General features: G+C 27.8%; 1 protein-coding gene across 1 annotated transcript in view; it reads right to left on the reverse strand.

The window, feature by feature from the left end:
- LOC111677800 (protein sidekick-2-like) overlaps nucleotides 1–20,935 on the reverse strand; it is a 220,715-nt gene extending 199,780 nt beyond the window's left edge. Inside the window, exon 1 of the mRNA XM_046948556.1 lies at nucleotides 20,180–20,935. The gene's annotated coding sequence lies outside the window, so the exon portion shown is untranslated. The remainder of the gene's footprint in view (nucleotides 1–20,179) is intronic.
- Between the last annotated feature and the right edge of the window lie 208 nt (nucleotides 20,936–21,143).

The raw sequence follows: 21,143 nt of genomic DNA on the forward strand, positions 1-21,143 counted from the left end.
ATTTAATGAAAATGGATTTATAATTGACCTTACCAAGGTCCCCTTCTGAAAATGACTTTAAGACTTATTACTGACCCAAAAATGTGAGTACATCAGTAAAATTCTACATAAACATGAATGATTTGATGGTGGGTATATAAGATTCGGCATGGCCGAATATAACAATCTTACTTGTTTTTTTTTTTTTCTTTTTTTTGTTCGAACCCCATTGTGTTTCGCAGGCAGAAAGAATAACGAAAATGGCTAAGTCGTCTTGGAATCGAATAGGGACCAAAAATATATATATAAATAAAGTTTTGTAGATCCACTACTTATATATATTATAATGTGTTACAATCACATCTTTTTGATGGTGGGTATAAAAAATCTTAGGACTTAAATGAGACACAAATAGACCCCACATTTATTTGTGTAAAATATATATTTGCACAATACAAACTTTAGCCATTTCAATGTTATTACTTTTTATGATTGTAATATCCATAAATTTAACATTATAAATGAAGTAAATTTATAAGACACAACTATAAAATTTTATATGTTTAAAGTTGTTTTTGTTTCTCAAAATGTTATACAAACTAAGAAATCTTAAGATATAGTTAAATAGATTTAATATGGCATTAAGATAAAAGGTGTTTTACTTGTGACTACTTAGTTTCTGTTAACATAGAGAAAATTTAATGAAATGAATTATTTATGTAATCACATAATGTTAAGTATACATACATATGTATACGTATGTATATACATAGATACCCGACTAATTCTGTAACAAAGAAATGTCCTAAGAAGCCTAAATGTACGCTTGATCTTTTGTGGCTAAAAATGGAAATGAAAGTTATGATGATAACATAGTAAATTGGAAACTGCTCTGAAAAAATTGCAGGGTATATGTACATATTTATTTATATAATGTATTTTGTATTATTTCTTCTAATAAATTTAATTTATTTAACAAATAAAATACACAGAATATTTAAGTAATACTAAATATAATCTTATATTGGTTAACATACAATTTTTTTCCACAATGAACTTAACACTTCGGAAAAGCTTTTAGAGAAATTATGTAATATTTATGTTAAGGCAGACATGCTCGTCAAAGGCATGTTCTTGACCTCTAACAAATGGTCTGGAATATAATGCTTTTGAAGAATAATTTCATAAGATTAAATTTAATGCTAATGCTAAATGTGATACAGAAAATATAATAATAAAGACAAATCTGCAAAAATAAATTAAATAACCTTCAACATGTTATTGGTTGACAGTGGGTTGGTAAAGCTTGTGTTCGTTTTTAATTAAATAACCTCCTAAAAGTAGGCAGCAAACCAGCCTACAACTGTGCTTGGCTTATATTAAATACATTTGAATGTGTGCAAGATTATGTATATACGTACAAAAAGGGAATGGTTGATTTAATTGTACCAAAAATTCATTTTTCACAAAAATTAAAATTATAGGGAAACAAAAAGAAAAATGTAGAATAAATTTAACATTAATTATAATTATTATGTTGTCATCTGTGGTAGCCTACTACCCCATTGTAGCTAACTAAACATAAAAATATATTTTGAAATACAAGCAATTTTATAATTTTCGACACTAAAAGTATGCCACATATATAATTATTCTAGTTTTTTTTTTTTTTTTTGTAGTTAAGCCCGTTCACTTTTTTCACTGCCTTTGTTAAAAAACATGCTCGTTATGTTTTTCGTTTTTATTTGTGTTGTTTTTCCTTCATTCTTTTATAAATTACAAAATAATTAAAATGAAAACAAAGCAGCTCAAAATTGAAATATTAAAAAAATAATCATATTTCTGCAGTTAACAGACCAGACACATTTTCAGCATTCTTCTTGTATATTTTGCTTTTGTTGTGTCTTTTTTTTTTTGTTTTAGAAAAAAATTTTTTGCAGTTGTTCAGTTTAGTAATAATGAGTTTTTAGTTGTATTTATTTGGTTGGCTATGTGGAAAAATGTTTTATGTATTTTATATATAAAACTATATATTTTCTTCTATATTTAAACAAACAACTCAGCCCTTGGCCATAGTGTCTGTTCTTTAGCAATAGAATATTTTCATAAAATAGTATCTATGTATATTCTATATCATAAAACATCAAGATTTTAACAGTCAAACAACTGCTTAAATTTAGCTAGAAAATAAAAGACAAGGATTTCCCAGCAAAAAATTTACTTTACACAAGTACTTACAACAAACGCTTACAAGTAATTGCACAAATTAGTTGTTGTCAATAGGATGAAAAAACGTATTTAGCTTTTATGGCTTCATAAGCAAGCTAACTAGTGAATTAGAAAAAAATTATATAAGACATTATTAGTAGGAACTTATTAGACTAATTCTTTGTAATCCAGTCGATATGTAGTAGCCATTGAAAAGTATGTTGTTACGTAAGTTATTACATTTAAAAATCATTACATAGTTTTTGCTAGGTTTCTAAAGGGAGTCAAATTTTGCTTTCTTCTTACTTCTTGGTATATTTCAAGGAGCGGCAATTAATAATATAAAATAAAACTTATCAATGATATTTTTGGACTCCTAGACAGATATACAGAAAGGTTTGGAGTCTTGTAATAATTTTCCTAAACAAGCTTTTTCTCGTGACTAAGGGAAACTTTAACAAAGTAAAAACTTTATTCATTTGTCTTCAGAATTGCAACCTTTTGTTGAATGTGGACGGACGGACAGGCGGACATAGCTAAATCTGCTCCGAAAATTATTTCAAGCCGATTGGTATACTTTAAATTGGATACAAATAGTACCAATATTATTATGCTTTACAAACATTGGTACTATCGCCACTAAAGTAGTGTAGGATAGAAAAATAAATTTCAACATTGGATTGCAAATCAAAAATTAAAGTAAAGAAGCAGTTTGTATTAAATTTAAAATTAATTTAAAATGGTTAAACTCCATAGATTGAAACTATTCCGAACAAACGTCTAAAAAACATTCCAGGAAGGAATAGGAATGTTTAGTAAGTGCGGACCAATTAAAACCAATAATATTGTAAAACCCTTAAGCTAAAGTAATGGGAGTATACAATGTTTTCTGGCCGAAGTTTTTGGATTAATAATAGGATATTACACTAGTCTGCAATGTATTCTTCCTTCAAGAAAAGTTATATCAAATTTTCTTTTTATTACGCTGAGTTTCCCAAATGTTCGAAATTTTTACAATTGTTTTTCGTATTATACAAGAAAATTTCCTATATTTTATAAACAAATAAATTACAAAATATTCTCTCCAAAAGTTAAGCATAGATTATTTTCAGTGTACTATATCACAAACTGTTAATACTATACTCCAGAAGAACACGAAAATTTAAATATAATGTCTAATACAATAGGAAACAAATTATTTTAAATTAAAACCAACTTTAGACAATTTTATTTCGCTTAAAGGTTTCCCTTCATACAAAAAAGCCAATTAAAAATTAATTCTGAAAGCAAAAATAACAAAAAATATAGAGAATAAAATAAAAGAGAAATTCTGCTGCTGATAAAATTAAATTTTAATTTATATATGCAAGTATGTATGTGTATATGTAATACAACGTATACACAAATAAATTCATAAATACTATTTATATAATGCAACAGTGTAAGAGAACATTACCCTGAAATAATAACTCATATGTGTGTATATAACACACACACACTCATATTCCATCATAACCAAGTTCTTTAAAATGTACACACACACGCAGACATTTTTTCATTTCCTGTTTAATATTAATAATTTTTTTATTATATTAAAAATGGCATTAACAAATAGCAAAAGATGAACACTACTATAGCCGGCATTATTATAATATTGTAGTTTATTTTTTTTTTGTACTTTTGCAACGTCCCACAAAAATAATTAAAATTTCATCAGTTGTTGTGTATTTTTGTTAAATTACATGTTACATTTTTGACATTTAATTGTGTATATTATATATTTTTTAAGACACAAAATATAAACTTAAACAAGAAGCAAAGAATTTTATATTAATCTTAATGTAATATATTACTGATCCTTTTTTGCCCCTCATTTATAATATCTTGACAGTATCGTGCTTTCTGTGTTGGAATTTTTTCATTAAAATTAAAAAATATAAATAGTAAAGAAACTGTTTAATATGATTACTACAGACTTGTTATTCCATTATATTATGCTTTACTACGTTTTCATTAATATCTTTTATATTATTAATAAGAGATGATTAGACTACTTCTTTGTAATACATTTAATAATACCAATTGAAAGTCATTGAGTATTTTTTGCTGGTAAATAAAATTCTGCTAGAATTAAATCTGACTATTTCATACTTATTTAATACATTGACCTGTTTTCTCTATTGTTGAAAAATTTTAAAGAAAAACTTGTAAACTAAAACCAAAATGGAGACATTCTACTTTCAGTTTCTTTTCTTATTTTCATCAACTTCTTATATGTATGTATATATAATTTATAAAAAAAATCAAACCCAGATTTTTTAATGAAGTTATCTACTATAGTGCATTGAAATTTTACAGCATATGAACCGGAAAAATAATGTCAACGTATTGTGTGAGTTAGCATTATGAAAAATGAAAACAGAAAATAAATTAAAAAAAAATTTACAAAAATAAAAAAACGTTACAACTACATATAGGAAAACTGGCATAAGTAGAATAATTAAATCCTTGACCTTTGGTCCTTATAACAATAAACAAATACAAAATAAAGAAGAGTAAAATAAAAATACAACAAAAATTAAAATGAAAATGAAGAGAATCCCATAAAAAAAAAGAAAAACAGCAAACAAAAGTATATACGCAACAGCAACCATAAACACAATAGCCAGAGAACAATAATGCAAGGGTTGTAATATAAAATCAGGACACAATGTCCTGTAGACTTAGACTATACAATAAGAGAACAATAATAAAAAAATATATATATAAAAACTGCCTTGTGATGCCACCAACACCATCATCACTAACAACGACAATATCCCAGATACAAACTATAATCATGAATATAACATTTACAACTATAATGTACTACTATTAAGACTACGACTATGACTACAACAACATTATGCAAACAAACAACATTTGCATTTTTATTTTTACTGGTCATAATAACATCACCATCAACCGGCCGAACCGACCAGTAAACCAAACTCACAAAACTATAGGAATCTTTGTAACCATCCAACCCAAACCATCAATGTAAAGTGATAGCAGCCACATTGGCTCCTCTCAGTATGTGTCTGATGTTTCTAGTATGAAAGTTTTTTTTTCTTTCTAAATAAAAACAAGATGGCACATTTGGAATATAAGAAATTATGTAAAATAAGAAATAAATTGTAAATAAAGATTTTGTTTTGTATAAATTACTTTTTGTTAAAAATTTATAAAAAGAAAATGCTGTTTATTTAAAAAGTTTGGTTAAGTTAAAAATTAGTTTCTGATATTCAACTAGGCGATAACAATTTAATGTCGCTGGTAAGTATGAAGAGTTCAGCCTGGAAAAAAATTCTGAATGGAGACTGTCGTTACTTTAACTTTCTAAAGTGGATACCTGAAGTAACACAATGCAGACCGAAAATTCATGGATATATTACCTTATTCGGACACCACTTTGTTCCCAGCGAACATAAAAAAATTACAAAATCTATTTTTACTTGTTTCAAGTGTTTTACTTTATAAGACGTATACGTAATATTTGTAATATCAATAAATAATTATCACGTATAGGTGTCGGAGTGCAACTTCAACATGGTAAAATATGCTTTATAGAAAACTGAAATGGTACCAAAAGAAAACGAGAACCATTATAAAGGAAAAATATGCACGAAATTTAAACAATTCTAAACATATATACGTTTCAAAATCTTCTTTAAACAAAAAGCGTAAACGCTGAACTTCCACTAAAGCTATAGTTACTGGATATCCTCTCAATTGATACGCATATAAGATTCGAGACGGCACTCACATTCGAGCTTTTCTTATCTTTAGGCAAATTTACCAGATGCGGCATAATCGAACAGTAATATATGAACATCAAACGTACCCGGAAGTTCTTTCTGCATTTAACTAATGATAACACGACCTTCCAAGCAGTAGTTCGTGCCATAACGGAATATTGAAATGGATAGAGTATGGCATCTACAGAATCTAAAATATTTTTCGAGAGACATTATACATTTAAAGCGATATCGGCTGCTAAGGACTGAATGACACTGTTCCAGTAATAAGCTCATATGAATAGCAGCTCATACTTAGTGGTTTCGATCATTCGTAGATGATACTAAAGTGTCATCATTGAAAAAATACTAAAGAACTACATACACAAGAAACAGTGTTTCTGAACATCGGACGATAACAACAATTGCTATATACGTTTAACAATTTAACGAAAAGGAACTCACAACAATTCAGTATAAAAGCCGTATTTCAGAATATTTGTATATATCATTTTGAAGGTCTTATAAATATCATTAATCTAGTATTACTGACAAATGACGAATTTACTCTTTAACATGGCTACTAATATAACCGAATATCATACAAAAGCTTGAAAACGACCTACTTAATACTTTCTCTTGACTTAATGTACACGAATAGAAAATAAATAAAATATTTAAAGATATAAAGAAAATTAAAACCATTACTTTTTTCCTGATAACATCAGAATATTATTTTAAAATATTTTATTCAATTCATGACAATCATTTAATGCCATGACTTTTAAGATATTAACATGATAAGGGTAGAATTTTTCAAAATAACAAAAAGCAGAAAAGGGAAAACTCTTTGTTATCCTAAAAATATATGATAATTTTTATTAATCAAAAAATTTATTCTTTAATGATTATGTTATCAAAAGCTTTATAAACAAAACGTTAACATAACAAATTTAATCTAGCATTTAAATAAAAGTCACTTCAGTGTATCTAGGTAATCTACGAAGTAGTGATTTGTTTTATTTTCTTGTAAAGTTTTTTAATAGAAATCTCTTTTAGTAGAACAGCATCCAAATGATAAATAATATCCCACCAGTGGTATTAAGTCACCAAAAGCTAAACCGTACTGTTATAATTATTTACATAATATATATATATATTTTAATTAGTAATACAAATCTGTATGTAAAATTTACATATACATATTTCATATATTGTTTTATTTATGTATGTATTCCTTTTTTGTTATGGAATTAAAATTTATCAGCTTAACAAATATATGGATTTCGCAAAGCCAAGCCACATGAATTACAAATCAATAATTTTTTTGTGCTATTTTATATAAATATTTAAATATGTATGTATGTAACACATTTTTAATGCAAATGATTATTACAGGTATTCCAAATTATATTCACAAAATACCCAACAAAATTTTAAGTAATTTAAATAGTAATTTTTTAGGAAATTTCTAATCAATAAAGAATTCAGATATTTTTAATGAATAATGATTTTATTATCGCCTTTTTTAAATGATAAATATAAATTTTTGAAAATCGTTAACACATGTTAAGGATATTATAAATAAAAATAAATAAATAAAAGTTTGTTGGTATATTTAAACAAGTAGGAAAGTATGTACGGGCATGGCCGACCATACAAAACCCTACACAATGAGTATATTTTTAAAATTTGAATATTTCATAAAGAAACTTTTATATTGAATTTCACATTAATTCCAAAGTATTCATGCAATTTATGGATAAAAAATAAACTTTTCTAAATGAGGCTTTATAAAGAATATAGGTCAAACATGGGCCGACCCTTATTAAATTTGGAAAAAGGCTATAATTTTAAATAACAGTTTAATTTTTGGAGTTTCAATGCGATATAAATGGTTGCAAGTCAATTTTAAACGTTTAAGACATTTTTTGAAGGGAGGTTTGTATGGGGGCTAGGGTCAAATAAGGGCCGATCGTTACGAAAATCTGCAATGTCATTTTTACTAATATAAAACTTATTTGTGCCAATTTTTAGAGAGATAATATTATTTTTGACGTAATTATGGCATATAAAGCCCAAATCGGGAGGTACGGTTGTGTGGGGCTAGGTGAAATAGACCGATGTCAACCATTTTCAATAGGCTTCGTCCTTGTGCCAAAAAACATGCATGGTCCAAATTTCATCAAATTATCTTGAAAATTGTGGCCTGTACCTCGCGAACAAAGTTTGCATAAACAGCCAGCCAGCCGGACTGACGGACGGACGGACATGTCTTAATCGACTCAACTAATGGACCAATATTTTTATGTGTTACAAACATCAGCACAAACGTATAATACCCTCTCTACTATAGTGGTGTAGGGTATAAAAATTATATATATTAAATAACTTATTTTAAATACATACAACATAAAAAATCATTTAGCGTTAAATAACCGTGTTAGTATGAAAACATTTAAATTTATTTCAATTATTCCATATTGCCATATTTTCATTATAATAATAAAGAATCAAACTTGTATTAATTTGTATTAATCCCATGGAGTTTTGTAAGATTTAATTGCGGTCAAGTTAACATTTTTTATTCGCTAGTAATAAACTTTTAGTTCTCTTCACATAATAATATAATGTTTTCCAGTTTCACATGCCTAAAAAATAATGTTCTGAAATTGAATTTTTAAATTTGTATCTAAAAAATTCACTTGGATGTTTAAACAAAAAATTCCAGATTTTTTTTAATAATATGTTCAAAAATAAAACTACTCTATGAAATTTAAGAGAAAAATGTGTTAATGAAAGGTTTGACTCACATAATCCAGAATAGGTCTTATTTTTATACCCGCTGATACAATTCATTTCTCAATTGAATGGAAAAATTTTTTTAGCCTACTTCCTTACCCACTATCAAAAAAGATTTATTAATTTTGTCATTCCGTTTGGAACACATCGAAATATTTGTCATATATAAACAAAACCCATTTGTCTTTATGTCTGCTGAAAGCACGATAAAGACTTCGAATTTTCGAATACAACTTCGAATATTCGAACATAATATTATATTGTCATTAGCTGTAATCACAACCGCCAAATTTCAGAAAATTCGGGCTACCGGAATTGGTTTTAATTTTCCCCAATTAATTCGTCCTTCATCTGCGTAAGAAATAGAAATAAAACTATCACACAGTTCGTTATGTATGAGGAATTTCGTCATTCGCATTGATTGCGCGCATTTTCAGATATATATTGTCTACAATATATATCTGACGACGAAAATTCGTTCCGAAAAATTCGTCGTTCGTCCCAATTGTGTGTATAGCATAAGCCATATTGCACATATTATCCTGATGTTTAAAGGAGAGACTTCCTTTTACAGCGTACGTAAATTAGATTCGTCACAGTTTTTATAGTTTCTTCATAAGAAATTCAAGTTTCACGACTATTTAAAATATATTCAAATATGACAACAACTAAGTTTTAGTAATCTCAAATATAACAGTAGTAATAAATCAGTAGCAGTAGAAATAGTTTTAAACTAAAAACATATTTACAAATAGTGTAGTATTTAAAAAAAATATAAATAATTTTATATCCCAACGTGGAAAAAGGTTCAGTAGAGGGGCCTTACTAAAGGCATTATTCTATTGACACATGTACATCCAGCTGCATTGCAAAATGGTTAAATGCTTACTTAAAAAGGCCTGTAGATGGTCCGTTGAATGCTTTTTGGAAGATTATCAGTCGAAGGGTTTGTAAAATGGCCTTATTGAAATTTACATTAATATTCATATTGACTTATTCATTGTATAAAGCAAATTTTAATAGAAAATGTGAGACATAATCCTTTGATAAATATACATGAATCCTTTTAGTAGTGGAAATTGAGTCCTCCCAGAATATTTCTTGAGGAATTAATATCGCATCTTTATAATATATATAAATATGTCCTTTAAAAGCCACAAATCGAAATTCAGTTTTTCTGTTTTTCAGTTTTTTATATAGATCAATAATCCTTATCATAGATTAAAATATTTCGTAATCGCTACGTATGAGACAAAATGGATATTAGATATAGATTTTGAATCTTCAATGATATAATTGCAGACAAATGTTACCAAGCGAGCTGTTGTTATGGCAAATAATAATATATATTTAAAATGTATACAATTTTATATTTTCTATGTATGTTTTAAAACATAGTCTGATATCCTATTAATTTTTTTATTGTTTGTCATAATAGTTTGTTTAATAAAAAAATAAAAAAAAATAAGAAGTTATAGTCGGGCGAGGCCGACCATATAATACCCTACAACTGTAAACGAATAAAATATGATTTAGTTTTCATAATAAAGCATTTAATTTGAATTGTACCTTTGTAAAGTTCATCAAGGTCATCAAGACTAGTATAGAACTTGGTTTTGCAGATTTTTGTCGAGATACGAGTATATGAAACATAATTATAAAATTAAAAGCCCTATTTAATAGGTTAAGTTCTATGGGGCCTAGGTGAAATAATGAACCGATGTTAACTATTTTCAATAAGCCCCGTCTACAGTACCATAAAAGATCATGTGCTATATTTCATTGAATTATTTCCAAAATTACGACTTGTAGTTTGATTACAAGGTTTATAAACTTTATTCAGTTGTATGGGGGCTAGATGAAATAATGGACCGATGTTAATCATTTTCAGTAGACTTCGTCTACGATATAATAGAAGATCATGTGCCAAATTTCATTAAAATATCTCCAAAATTGCGACCTGTAGTTTGATTACAATGTTTACATGCCTTATTCGGGGGTACAGTTGTATGGGTGCTAAGTGAAATAATGGACCGATCTTAACCATTTTCAATAAAGTTCGTCCCTAGGACAATAGAAGATCATGTACCAAATTTCATTCAATTATCTTCAAAATTGCGGCCTGTAGTTTGATTACAGTGTTTACATAGACGGACAGACGGACGGACATATCTAAATCGACTCAGAAAATGATTCTGAGCCAATTGGTATACTTTAAGGTGGGTATAGCATCAATATTTTTATGCGTTACAAACATTAGCACAAAACCAATATACCCTCCCCACTAAAGTGGTGTAGGGTATAATTAAACACAAAGTATTTAACATTCAGTTAATTTCTGTTAACATGTGTGATATGTGGTCATATGGACAAAGTGTCATATTTTTACTGGGCATATTTAATTTGTCATATATTCCTGTTGATTCTCCACACTATTTGCTAACCAAACTTACTTATTTACTTATTTATAAACACTTCAATTATAATTGAAAACTGCAAAACAAACAAAAAAAATATATATATTATTTAAAATTGTTTGCAGTTGACGTTGCCAAATGTCAATGACTGTTCATCGTGTTGACAAACACAAAAAACAAAAGAAGAAAAAAAAAATATTATTACGGAAAAAAATAAATTTAATTTTATTTCAATTTTAGTTCCTAGCATTTTGTAGAACAAAAAATAACTTTTGTTTAATTACAGTGAACAAAATAAAAAAGTAATGCTTCTGATGACATTAAATCATTGTCAGCACCACAGGAATTCTCTTTTTTTTAAGAGCTTTCTTTATGCCTTTTTAATGAAAATTATGTATATTTAAAAGTAAATTCATGCTTGAAATTTTTAATTAAAATTTTAGTTTTTTTTTTCTCTATTCTTTTGTAAAGTTGTTAAGTTGTGAATAAAATTAATTAAAGGGAAAATAAAAGTTTACAAATTAGGATAAACATTTAATTTGTCTAAATTAATTGACAAATTAAAAATTGTTTTTGGTATGAAGTGATTACCGACAGATGAAAGCAGTTAATTTATTGTAATTAAAAGTTTATTTAATTACCATAAATATTAAATTTATTCTGTTTTAATTAAATCTATATTAAAGTTATCAAAGGTTTGTTAATTATAAAAAATCAATAACTTTTTTTATCGTTTATGCTGAAAACCAATTAAATAATTGAAAGTTGTTTAAAAAAATAGGTTTATAGTAAAATTAAATAAATATAACAGTTCTCCTCCGATTACAGAAATAACACGTGAAAGTGTTATATTCTCAAAAAAAAAGCTCTTTATAACATTTTATAGACCGATTTTGGTTCATATTAATTTTTTTTATATAAAATATCATCGCTGTTATTAGCGTTAAAGTAATCGGTTCATAATTGCCCCAATATTAGATACACTTCAGAAATTAGTTTAAAACTCTTACTCAGTATTTAAATTAAATTCCATTAATAAGTAAATTTTCGTAATAAATTACAAAAATGACGAAACATTTAATATAGAGCCGCCTTTCAAAATTTAATAAATCTTTTAAATAGAAAGTGAAGGCAAGATATAAATTCATAAAGAACCATAAATAGAGCTGGTTATATAAGGTTCAGCATATTCGAATATAGCACTCTTACTTTTATATAAATTTCATTTATTTAATATTCGTCACAGCCGAAGCTAAGTAACACTCTAACCTATTAGCTATAATTTAAACATAACTCTGAAACATTTTAAATCTTTCTTAAAACCAAAAAATAAAATCTAAAAGAATGTGTCTTGCATTTAAATAAAACAACCAAATGAAATGAAATGTATTTAATGCCCCTAAAGCAATTCATATAAAAATATGCTTTGATGTCTTTTTTCTTTCGTTTATGTTTTTTATTCCATTTGCTAACATTTTCCTACCAAGGAAACGGTATCGGTGAAACATAAAACTGAAAACAAATTATAATAAAATTTAACAAACAAATATTTGTTAAGTATTCATATGAAATGAATTTCAGATATTTGCTGTGCCATTCTCGTACATATGAAATGAAATGAGCTTAAAACCGGATAAAATTCAATTAATTTGCATGTTAAATGTAATCATTTTCGTTTTTTTTTTAATTTTTCGGTTTTTTATATTCTACATACTGGGATAGAAAAATACATACAGAAATATTATCCTTAAACACACTTAAATTCTCATAATATTTTATACACACACACACATACCAGTGTTTAGATTTTAGCAAATGTTTTGTGGGCTTGTGTGTACTTTGTATTAAGTTATACCCGGTAGTTTGTGGTGGTTGTATTAAAATACATATTTTATATGTCATTGGAAGTAATATATGGATCAAATTTCAAATATTTGGAAACATTTTCTAGACAACATTTTAATTTTATTTTTTGTTTATTTTTTAATAATATTTAATTTTGATTATTAAAGCAAATAATCTTTATAATTCTTAAACACACAATAATATAATAAAAATGTTTAACTATTTAAACATTAACAAATAACTTTTTTATTTATTGTTGCAACAATAAGATATTCATTCGATAAGTACTTGTTCCACAAAAATTGTACTTGTTCCACAACTAGTTCTAGAACGCATGATTATAGTCAGAACTCGTTCTACTTTGGAGTTGAGACCAATGATAACACACAACACCAGGGTATATTGGGTTTGTGCTTATGTTTGTAACATACAAAAATATTCGTTCTATACACACCTTAAAGTATACCAATCGGTATACTTTTTCTGAGTCGATGAAGCTATGTCCGTCCGTCTGTCTGGCCGCAATTTGAAAATTATTAAAATCGGTCCATTATTTCGATTAGCCCCCATACAACCGTACCCCCTAATAGGGCCTTTGGGCTTATAATTAATTTAAATGATCTATTATGTCAACAAAAGTCGACAAAACTTAGTTTTATAGAACTTTAAATGACACTACCGAGTTTTGTAATGATCGGGCTTCATACAAACTCCTCTAGCCCCTATACAAACTCTCCTTAAGAAAATAACTTAAAGGTCAAAATTCACTTACAAACACTAATAACACATTTAAATTCTACATGAAAAATATTGAAATAAACTTAACTCCCCCTTCCAACATTTATAAGGATAGGCCCATATTTTTCCCCACTCCCCTTTGAGCCCTTTTGTAAAAATCTCATTTTTTGCCAAAAACAAATTAAGTTAAAAAACAAATCAAATGCTTTATGTTTTTAAATAATCCCCATTTTTAACATACATACTGACTGATGTAGGGTATCATATGGTCGGCTACGTCCGACCAAACATTCATACGCGTTTTTGTCTGAAATTGGAACGGTTCCAGAACTAGATCTTTAATCAATGATTTTTGTTCGAATTTGTCAATCTCGGAACTAGTTCTAGGGAAGCTTTATAGAACGTATACTTTTATTTTAAAAATTGTTAATTTTATAGGGTTTTTTGTTCGATTTTATTAAAATTAAGTCTAATTTTAAGAAAGTGTTGAAGAATTATTATTGTACCTAATTTTTAGAAAACTTACAATTATCTTACATAAAATTCATCTGTTAAACTATTTCTTGCACAGGATATAAGAAACTAGCAGCTAACTTCCCCGTCTCCCAGTACAATTCAATTAGGGTATATTTAATTCTTTATAGTTAAATTTTATGCAGAAATAAAGATATCGCAGGAAAAATTGTATTAGTTCTACAACTAGTTCTGGAACACATGATATTAGCCTGAATTCGTACTAGTTGGCGTTGAGACCAATGATTTTTTTTTTCGAAATTGTCACCTTCGGGACTAGTTTTAAGGAAACGTTATGGAGTCGACACTTTGGAACTAATTCTTTAATTAATAATTTTTGTTTGAATTTGTCAACATTGGAACTAGTTCCATTGAAACTTTGGAGAACGTATAAACGTTGTAAGGATGTACGTTACAAGCAGCTAACTTTGCCTTCTCTTTTTACCATTCAATTAGGGATCTCCTTCATATCTTGTAGTTCAGTTTAATGCAGAAATATACATTTGAACGCGTTTTCTATTACGATAAAAATCACAAGTTCCAAGGTTGTTATTTAAAAATCTGAACTGGTTCACTTTGCATTCGTTATAGAACTACAGTAGGACCTTGATTATCCGTGATTCGATTATCCGGCAACATTAATTATTCGGGATGGAAAAATAAATTTGTTGCATCGATTTAATTTTATTTTAACTGATTGCCAAAGTTGGCACTCAGTTAACCGGGAAAATTAGTTATACAGAATGCTTCCTATCCCGACTATCACGAAAAATCGATGTAGTTGTTTTTAGAATAAGTTCTAAAATTTTTCCTAGGTAGTTATATTTAATATTTAATTTTTACAATTATTGAATTAATTAATTTTAGATTTTGATTTTAATTGATATTAATTTTTTTTATTATTTCTTTAATTGGAAAATTTTTTTTTAAAAATTTGTTAATTATTATCATAATTTTATAAGCAATTTCTGTCCGTCTGTGCATGGTAAACTAAATACAAAAAATAAGTTCATTACATATATTTCGCTTAAAAATATGTGTCAGAGAATCCCGTAAGGCCTTTTGGAATAATATAAGGGTAAAACAATGAAAATCCTATGGGGTGACCCTGATAAGAGCAAGAGTATATAAGTAAGTTTGAGGTATGTTTGTACGCATTCTGAGTGGACACACAGGTGTAAGGGCACCGCTATATAAATTTGGACTGTGAAAATTCGGAGAACTTTTTTACTACTGTCAGGCATTCGTCGAAGTTAGATCTAAGTATCTTGGTAGTGAATTATTCCGGTAATAACATTACTCACAAAGATTGATGTGAAAATTTTTAGGAATTACGTCCAGGAATTTGAGCTACTGAGTACTGAAAGAATTTGTTTTAAATCAAGAACGTAATTTCACGAAATTATTTTCAAAGTTGTGACCCATAGTCTAATTGAAGGGTTAACATGGGTAGAAGGACAGTACCAAATCGGTTCGAAAATGATTCCATTTTTTTAAAGATTTTATATTTATATTCAGACACTACAATTTTAATTTAAATTTTTGTGGATACAATATGTTTAGTTTTTGTTGTTTAAAAAAACAATATGCAAAACAGAATTTACAAATCTAAAACGAAAAGTTAATTTAATTAATTAAGGTATTACAAACTTACTACTAGTTTATAAACTATTTAACCAAACCCTAAGGAAAAAATTCCAATTCCAACTAAATCATGGATATAAGATTTGCTTAAAAGACAAAAAGAAAACCTAAAGTAAATAAAGAGTTACTTATAATTTACTAATTAAAAAAATAATTTCTTTCTTTCATTATAATGAAAAAAATATATTTTCAATCTAAAACTATTTTTCATAAATCATTATGAACTCATTATATTTTATAATGCTAAACTTTTTGCTATAGAACAAAACCGCAATAGATCAAAAGCACGTGTAACATATTTTTTTTTTAGAAAATAACCACTAAAAATATGTTACACGCTCTCTAATGAATGAATGACCTGTTTTAAAAGTCAAAAATGTTTTTTTAAATAAATGAGGTTTTGTTGTTCAAACATCAACTAATGACTTTAATTATTTTGGAATCAAAAACCATTTTGTTTTAAATATTCAAATACACAAAACACAACTAATAATGCCAACAAGAAAACTAAACCAACAAAAAATATTATAAGCCCTTTTCCCGCAACCAAATTCTGATGTAAAAGGGGAGCAACATTTTATTTTCTTATTTTGGGTAAGGAAGAAAATATTGTTTGTGGAAGGCATGTAAACTAATCCTTTCAAAAACACATGTTGTTTTAATGAGAATCTGAACAATGTGAATGAAAAGAAACCACAGTTGTGGAATGCATAACGTGGTTATACAAACATTGATAAAAACATACAAAAAATTTCTTTTACAAGTACATACTTTGAATACAATAAAAAAATCTCCACAAAAAAACATGATAAATGAATGAAAGTTGGCTAAATATTAGCCTAGCATATTAACAAGTGTAAATTATTATGAATATCTAAGAAATATTCGTTAATTTCGAAGGTATGATCGACTCAAAATTACCTTAAATAATAGATTAAGTTATACCCGTCCGCACGTGTGAAAGTCCGTCTATCTGTTCGTGTGTCCATATAAACTTTCAAATAATTTTATAAAATTTGGCACATACTCATCTTTTGACACATGGATGAAGCCTATTGAAAATTGTTAAAATCGCTCATCGTATAAATATTATAACAATGAATATTTTGACACATCTACAGTGATGTTATAATGGTAATATAATTTTTTAAAATTTCAAATTGAAATAGTTATACATTTGTTGATACAATATCGAAAATTCGTGTGTCATTGTTTAAAAAATTCATATACATTTGATTGTGAATTGTTTTAGAAAATCGTACGGTTTTTGCACAAAATGATCCATGAACAGGTTTTCGTTATGAGAATTTTACTGACTACCACGTAATGATATGTCCTCTTAGTATATGATATGTTTCTCTTAGTATAAGAAATAATAATTACATTTTGTGTGACGTATGGTATGCATTCGATATATATAAATAAGTAAGAAATTATAGTCGGGCGAGGCCAACCATTAAATACCCTATATCTGTTACAAACCGTAAAATGAAGTTTTCATAATAAAACATTTAAGTAGAATTGTACCTTACTTCAGATATATTTAAAAACTGTGAATAAAACTGTGGACATTTAAGTGAAATTTTGAAGAGGGCTTTTCATAGAGGCTAGGGTCAAATGAGGCCATATAATTAAAGAATTCATGAGGTTTTGCAACTTTTTGTCGACATACGAGTATATTAAACTTAATTACGAACTTAAAAGTTTTACTCGGCGGGTTCGGTTGTATGGGGGCTAGGTGAAATAATGGTCTGATGTCAACCATTTTCAATAGGCTTTATCTACGGTACCATAGAAGATAATGTGCCAAACTTCATTGAATTATCTTCAAAATAGCGACCTGTAGTTTGATTACAAGTTTTACAAGCCCTATTCGGGGGTTCTGTTGTATGAGGCTAGGTGAAATAATGAAGCGATCTAAACCATTTTCAATAGGATTTGTCCCTGAGACAAAAGAATATTATGTATTAAATTTCATTGAAGTATTTTCAAAATTGCGACCTGCAGTTTGATTACAAGGTTTACATGGACAGACGGACATAGCTAAATCATCTCAGAAAATGATTCTGAGCCGATTGGTATACCTTAAGTTTTGCAGATTTTTGTTGATATAATAGAACATATTACGTAATTATGAGCATAAAAACCCTATTCGGTAGGGTGGGGGTTTTGTTACGTTTGTATGGGGGCTAGGCGAAATTATGGACCGATTTCAACTATTTTCAATAGCGTTCGTTCTATAGCGGTCAAGAAAACAGTATTTGCCAAATTTCATCAAATTATCTTGAAAATTGCGACCTGTAGCGTGCGCACACGGTTTACATGGACACACACACACACAGACAGACGGACGGACGGACAGAAGGACATAGCTAGATCGACTCAGAAAGTGATCGACTCAGAAAGCGAATGGTATATTTTAAAGTCTAGAAACAATATTTTTGGGTCTTACAAACATCAGCAAAAACGCAGAATACAATCCCCACTATAGTGGTGGAGGGTGTAAAAATACAAGGACCTCAACATGGTACTATGGAAAAACAGCGTACGTGTTATAATCCAAAATAATTTAAAACAAGTAAGAAATGATAGTCGAACGTGGTCGACCTTACACCAGTTAGGAGCTTTTTGTCGAAATTCGACTAAGTATATATACTTAAAAGTCCTAATGAAAATGATTCCAAGCTAACTCGTATCCGTCAAGGTGTGTATAGACCAATATTATTGTACGTTACCTTAATCAGCACAAACCCTATATACCTTTCCCACTAAGGTTGTGTAGGGTATAAATAATATAGACATACAACATTATAATGATATGACACATTCTTAAATTTTATAAGATTTTATTGAATTCATTAATATAATATTTTACACCAGTTTAGAGAATATAATCTGATTTATTTTTCTATAATACAGCATTTAAGTCAGTGGGAGGTTTTTTAGGTTTTATATCGGTATTGGGGAGGGGAAATATAGATCCCACTAAAATTGGTGGAGGAATCTAAATTTTCATAAAATGCATTTGTTTTGAATTTTATAACAACATTAGCCTTCTTATGAAAATTGTTGGCATTTAACTTATTTTCTAAAGGAGCCTTTGTATAAGGTCTGGGGTCAAGTGAATAAAAGTCGGCAAAGTTATCCACGTAGGTATAAAACTTAGTTGTATTGCTTTTTGTCGAGTTAAAATTGTATTAAACATAATTATGAGCTCAAAAACCCAACTAAGGAAGTTCAGTTGTATGGGCGAATAAGAGTCGGCAGAGTTATACACGTAGGTATAAAACTTAGTTGTATTGCTTTTTGTCAAGTTACAATTATATTAAGCATAATTATGAGCTCAAAAGCCCAACTAAGGAGGTACAGTTGTATGGGGGCTAATTAAAATAATGAACTGATCTAAACGAATAGCCTTCGCTGATAGGATAATGGACAGACGAACTAAAATAGGTAAGCTTTACAAACATCAGCACAAACCCAATATACTTTTTCCACTTAAGAAGTGTAGGGTATAAATATGTGGCATGTATATCCCCAAAGCTCTAAATATTTCAAAATATTTTAACTTTTTTTGACTAATAAAATGTATCAACAATTTTCTTCGAATGATTTTTTTCTTTTCAAATAAAATTGTGTATTTTTAGCTAAGATAAATTACCCTAACGCTAAGAATGAATTCCTGTTTAAAAATCACTAGACTATTAAATTCTAAATAATTGACATAAATATCCCTCCAGCTATGTACAAACATCCACTACAAATAAACATTTTCATCTTAGGAAATACATTTTAAAAATGTTTACCGGTATCATAACCAAACACATTTTTCCCCAAACAATAACAAAATCAGTGAGGGTGCAAAACCATTAAAATTGTCTTTTAACCTGTAATTATAAAGGGGTTTTAATTTCCCTTACCTTTAGAAATTTTACATAAATACGATACTATTGTATATAAATTATTATGAAAGAGAAAGCTCTTACTATTAACGCAATTTAAAAGATTTATTTGTAATTCGATTCTTAGACAAACATTTTTTTTTGGCGTTGGGCGTAAGAAAGAAATTTTCTCATTTATATAGTTTAATAATCTGTTAAACAAAAAAGTATTTATGAAGCCTTCAGCCACAATGTGGTTTAGCTTAAGGGTGTAATCCTCTTATTTTAGTTAGTTATGTAGTTATTGTTTTTGCTACTGTTGCAAGTACATTAGGGGAAAAAGAAAGACAAGTGCAAAGAAATTAAACTTACTTACCATTGAAATATTATTAGATGAGTAAGTAAAATGTATCCTTAATTAATATCCTTAATAATTCATGAGAATGTGGCAAAAATGGGAATTATGGCTTAATTTGTAATTGTAATAAATGGCTTAATTATAAACACACACACTTATAAACACTATCTTATTTATTATTTGAATATATAATTTAGATGCTAAAGAAGTAATTTTAATAAGAAATTTCTTGTTTAAATTTTTAATTACTTTTTTTTAAGTTAGTTGTATGTAAAGATTTATATGAGATTTCACTTAATTTATTAAATTTTCTTTACTTTAATATTTTTTTGTGTTATTAAATTAATGTATTTTTATATAAAACTTAATTTTATTGTTGTTGTTTGCTAGCGATTATTTATACATATTTTCCCCAAAAATTTTAATCCAACACGTTGTAAGTTTCACTATACAATAACATTTCGTATTTTTCTACAATATTTAATTTAATATAGATTTTTGCTTACAATTTAATGTTGCCACTTAAAATATATCCTTGAAATCTTAAAATTCTTGTGATTTTTTTTATAGCACACACTTATTTATTATTTAACTTTCTGGGTTTTATTTGAAAATATTTTTATAACAATTTGTGTTTGTTTTCATTTATTTAACATTTAGTTTTCTTTTACTTGTATAAAATATTCCTTGTTTTTTGTTACGTATGCGCTACGAATTACCCGTTAACAGGACATGAACGCACGACAACGACATTAGTAATACGACTGATGTAATGGTGAGCTCCAGCGTTATGCCGAACACACATAAAAGACTAGGACACACAGGCCGGAAAAGTCGGCTAAATAACAAGTACCAAAAAAAAAAAAAAAACTTGTGTCGAAAAAAATATGTAAAAAAGCAAAACACAGTCAGTGGAAAGAATTTAACAGACTCACACATACAAAATAACAACAAAATTGTTCTCAGTAAAATGTGGATGTAA

The sequence above is a fragment of the Lucilia cuprina genome, chromosome 4 (assembly GCF_022045245.1).
Source record: "Lucilia cuprina isolate Lc7/37 chromosome 4, ASM2204524v1, whole genome shotgun sequence".
Classification (NCBI taxonomy): Eukaryota; Metazoa; Arthropoda; class Insecta; order Diptera; family Calliphoridae; genus Lucilia; species Lucilia cuprina.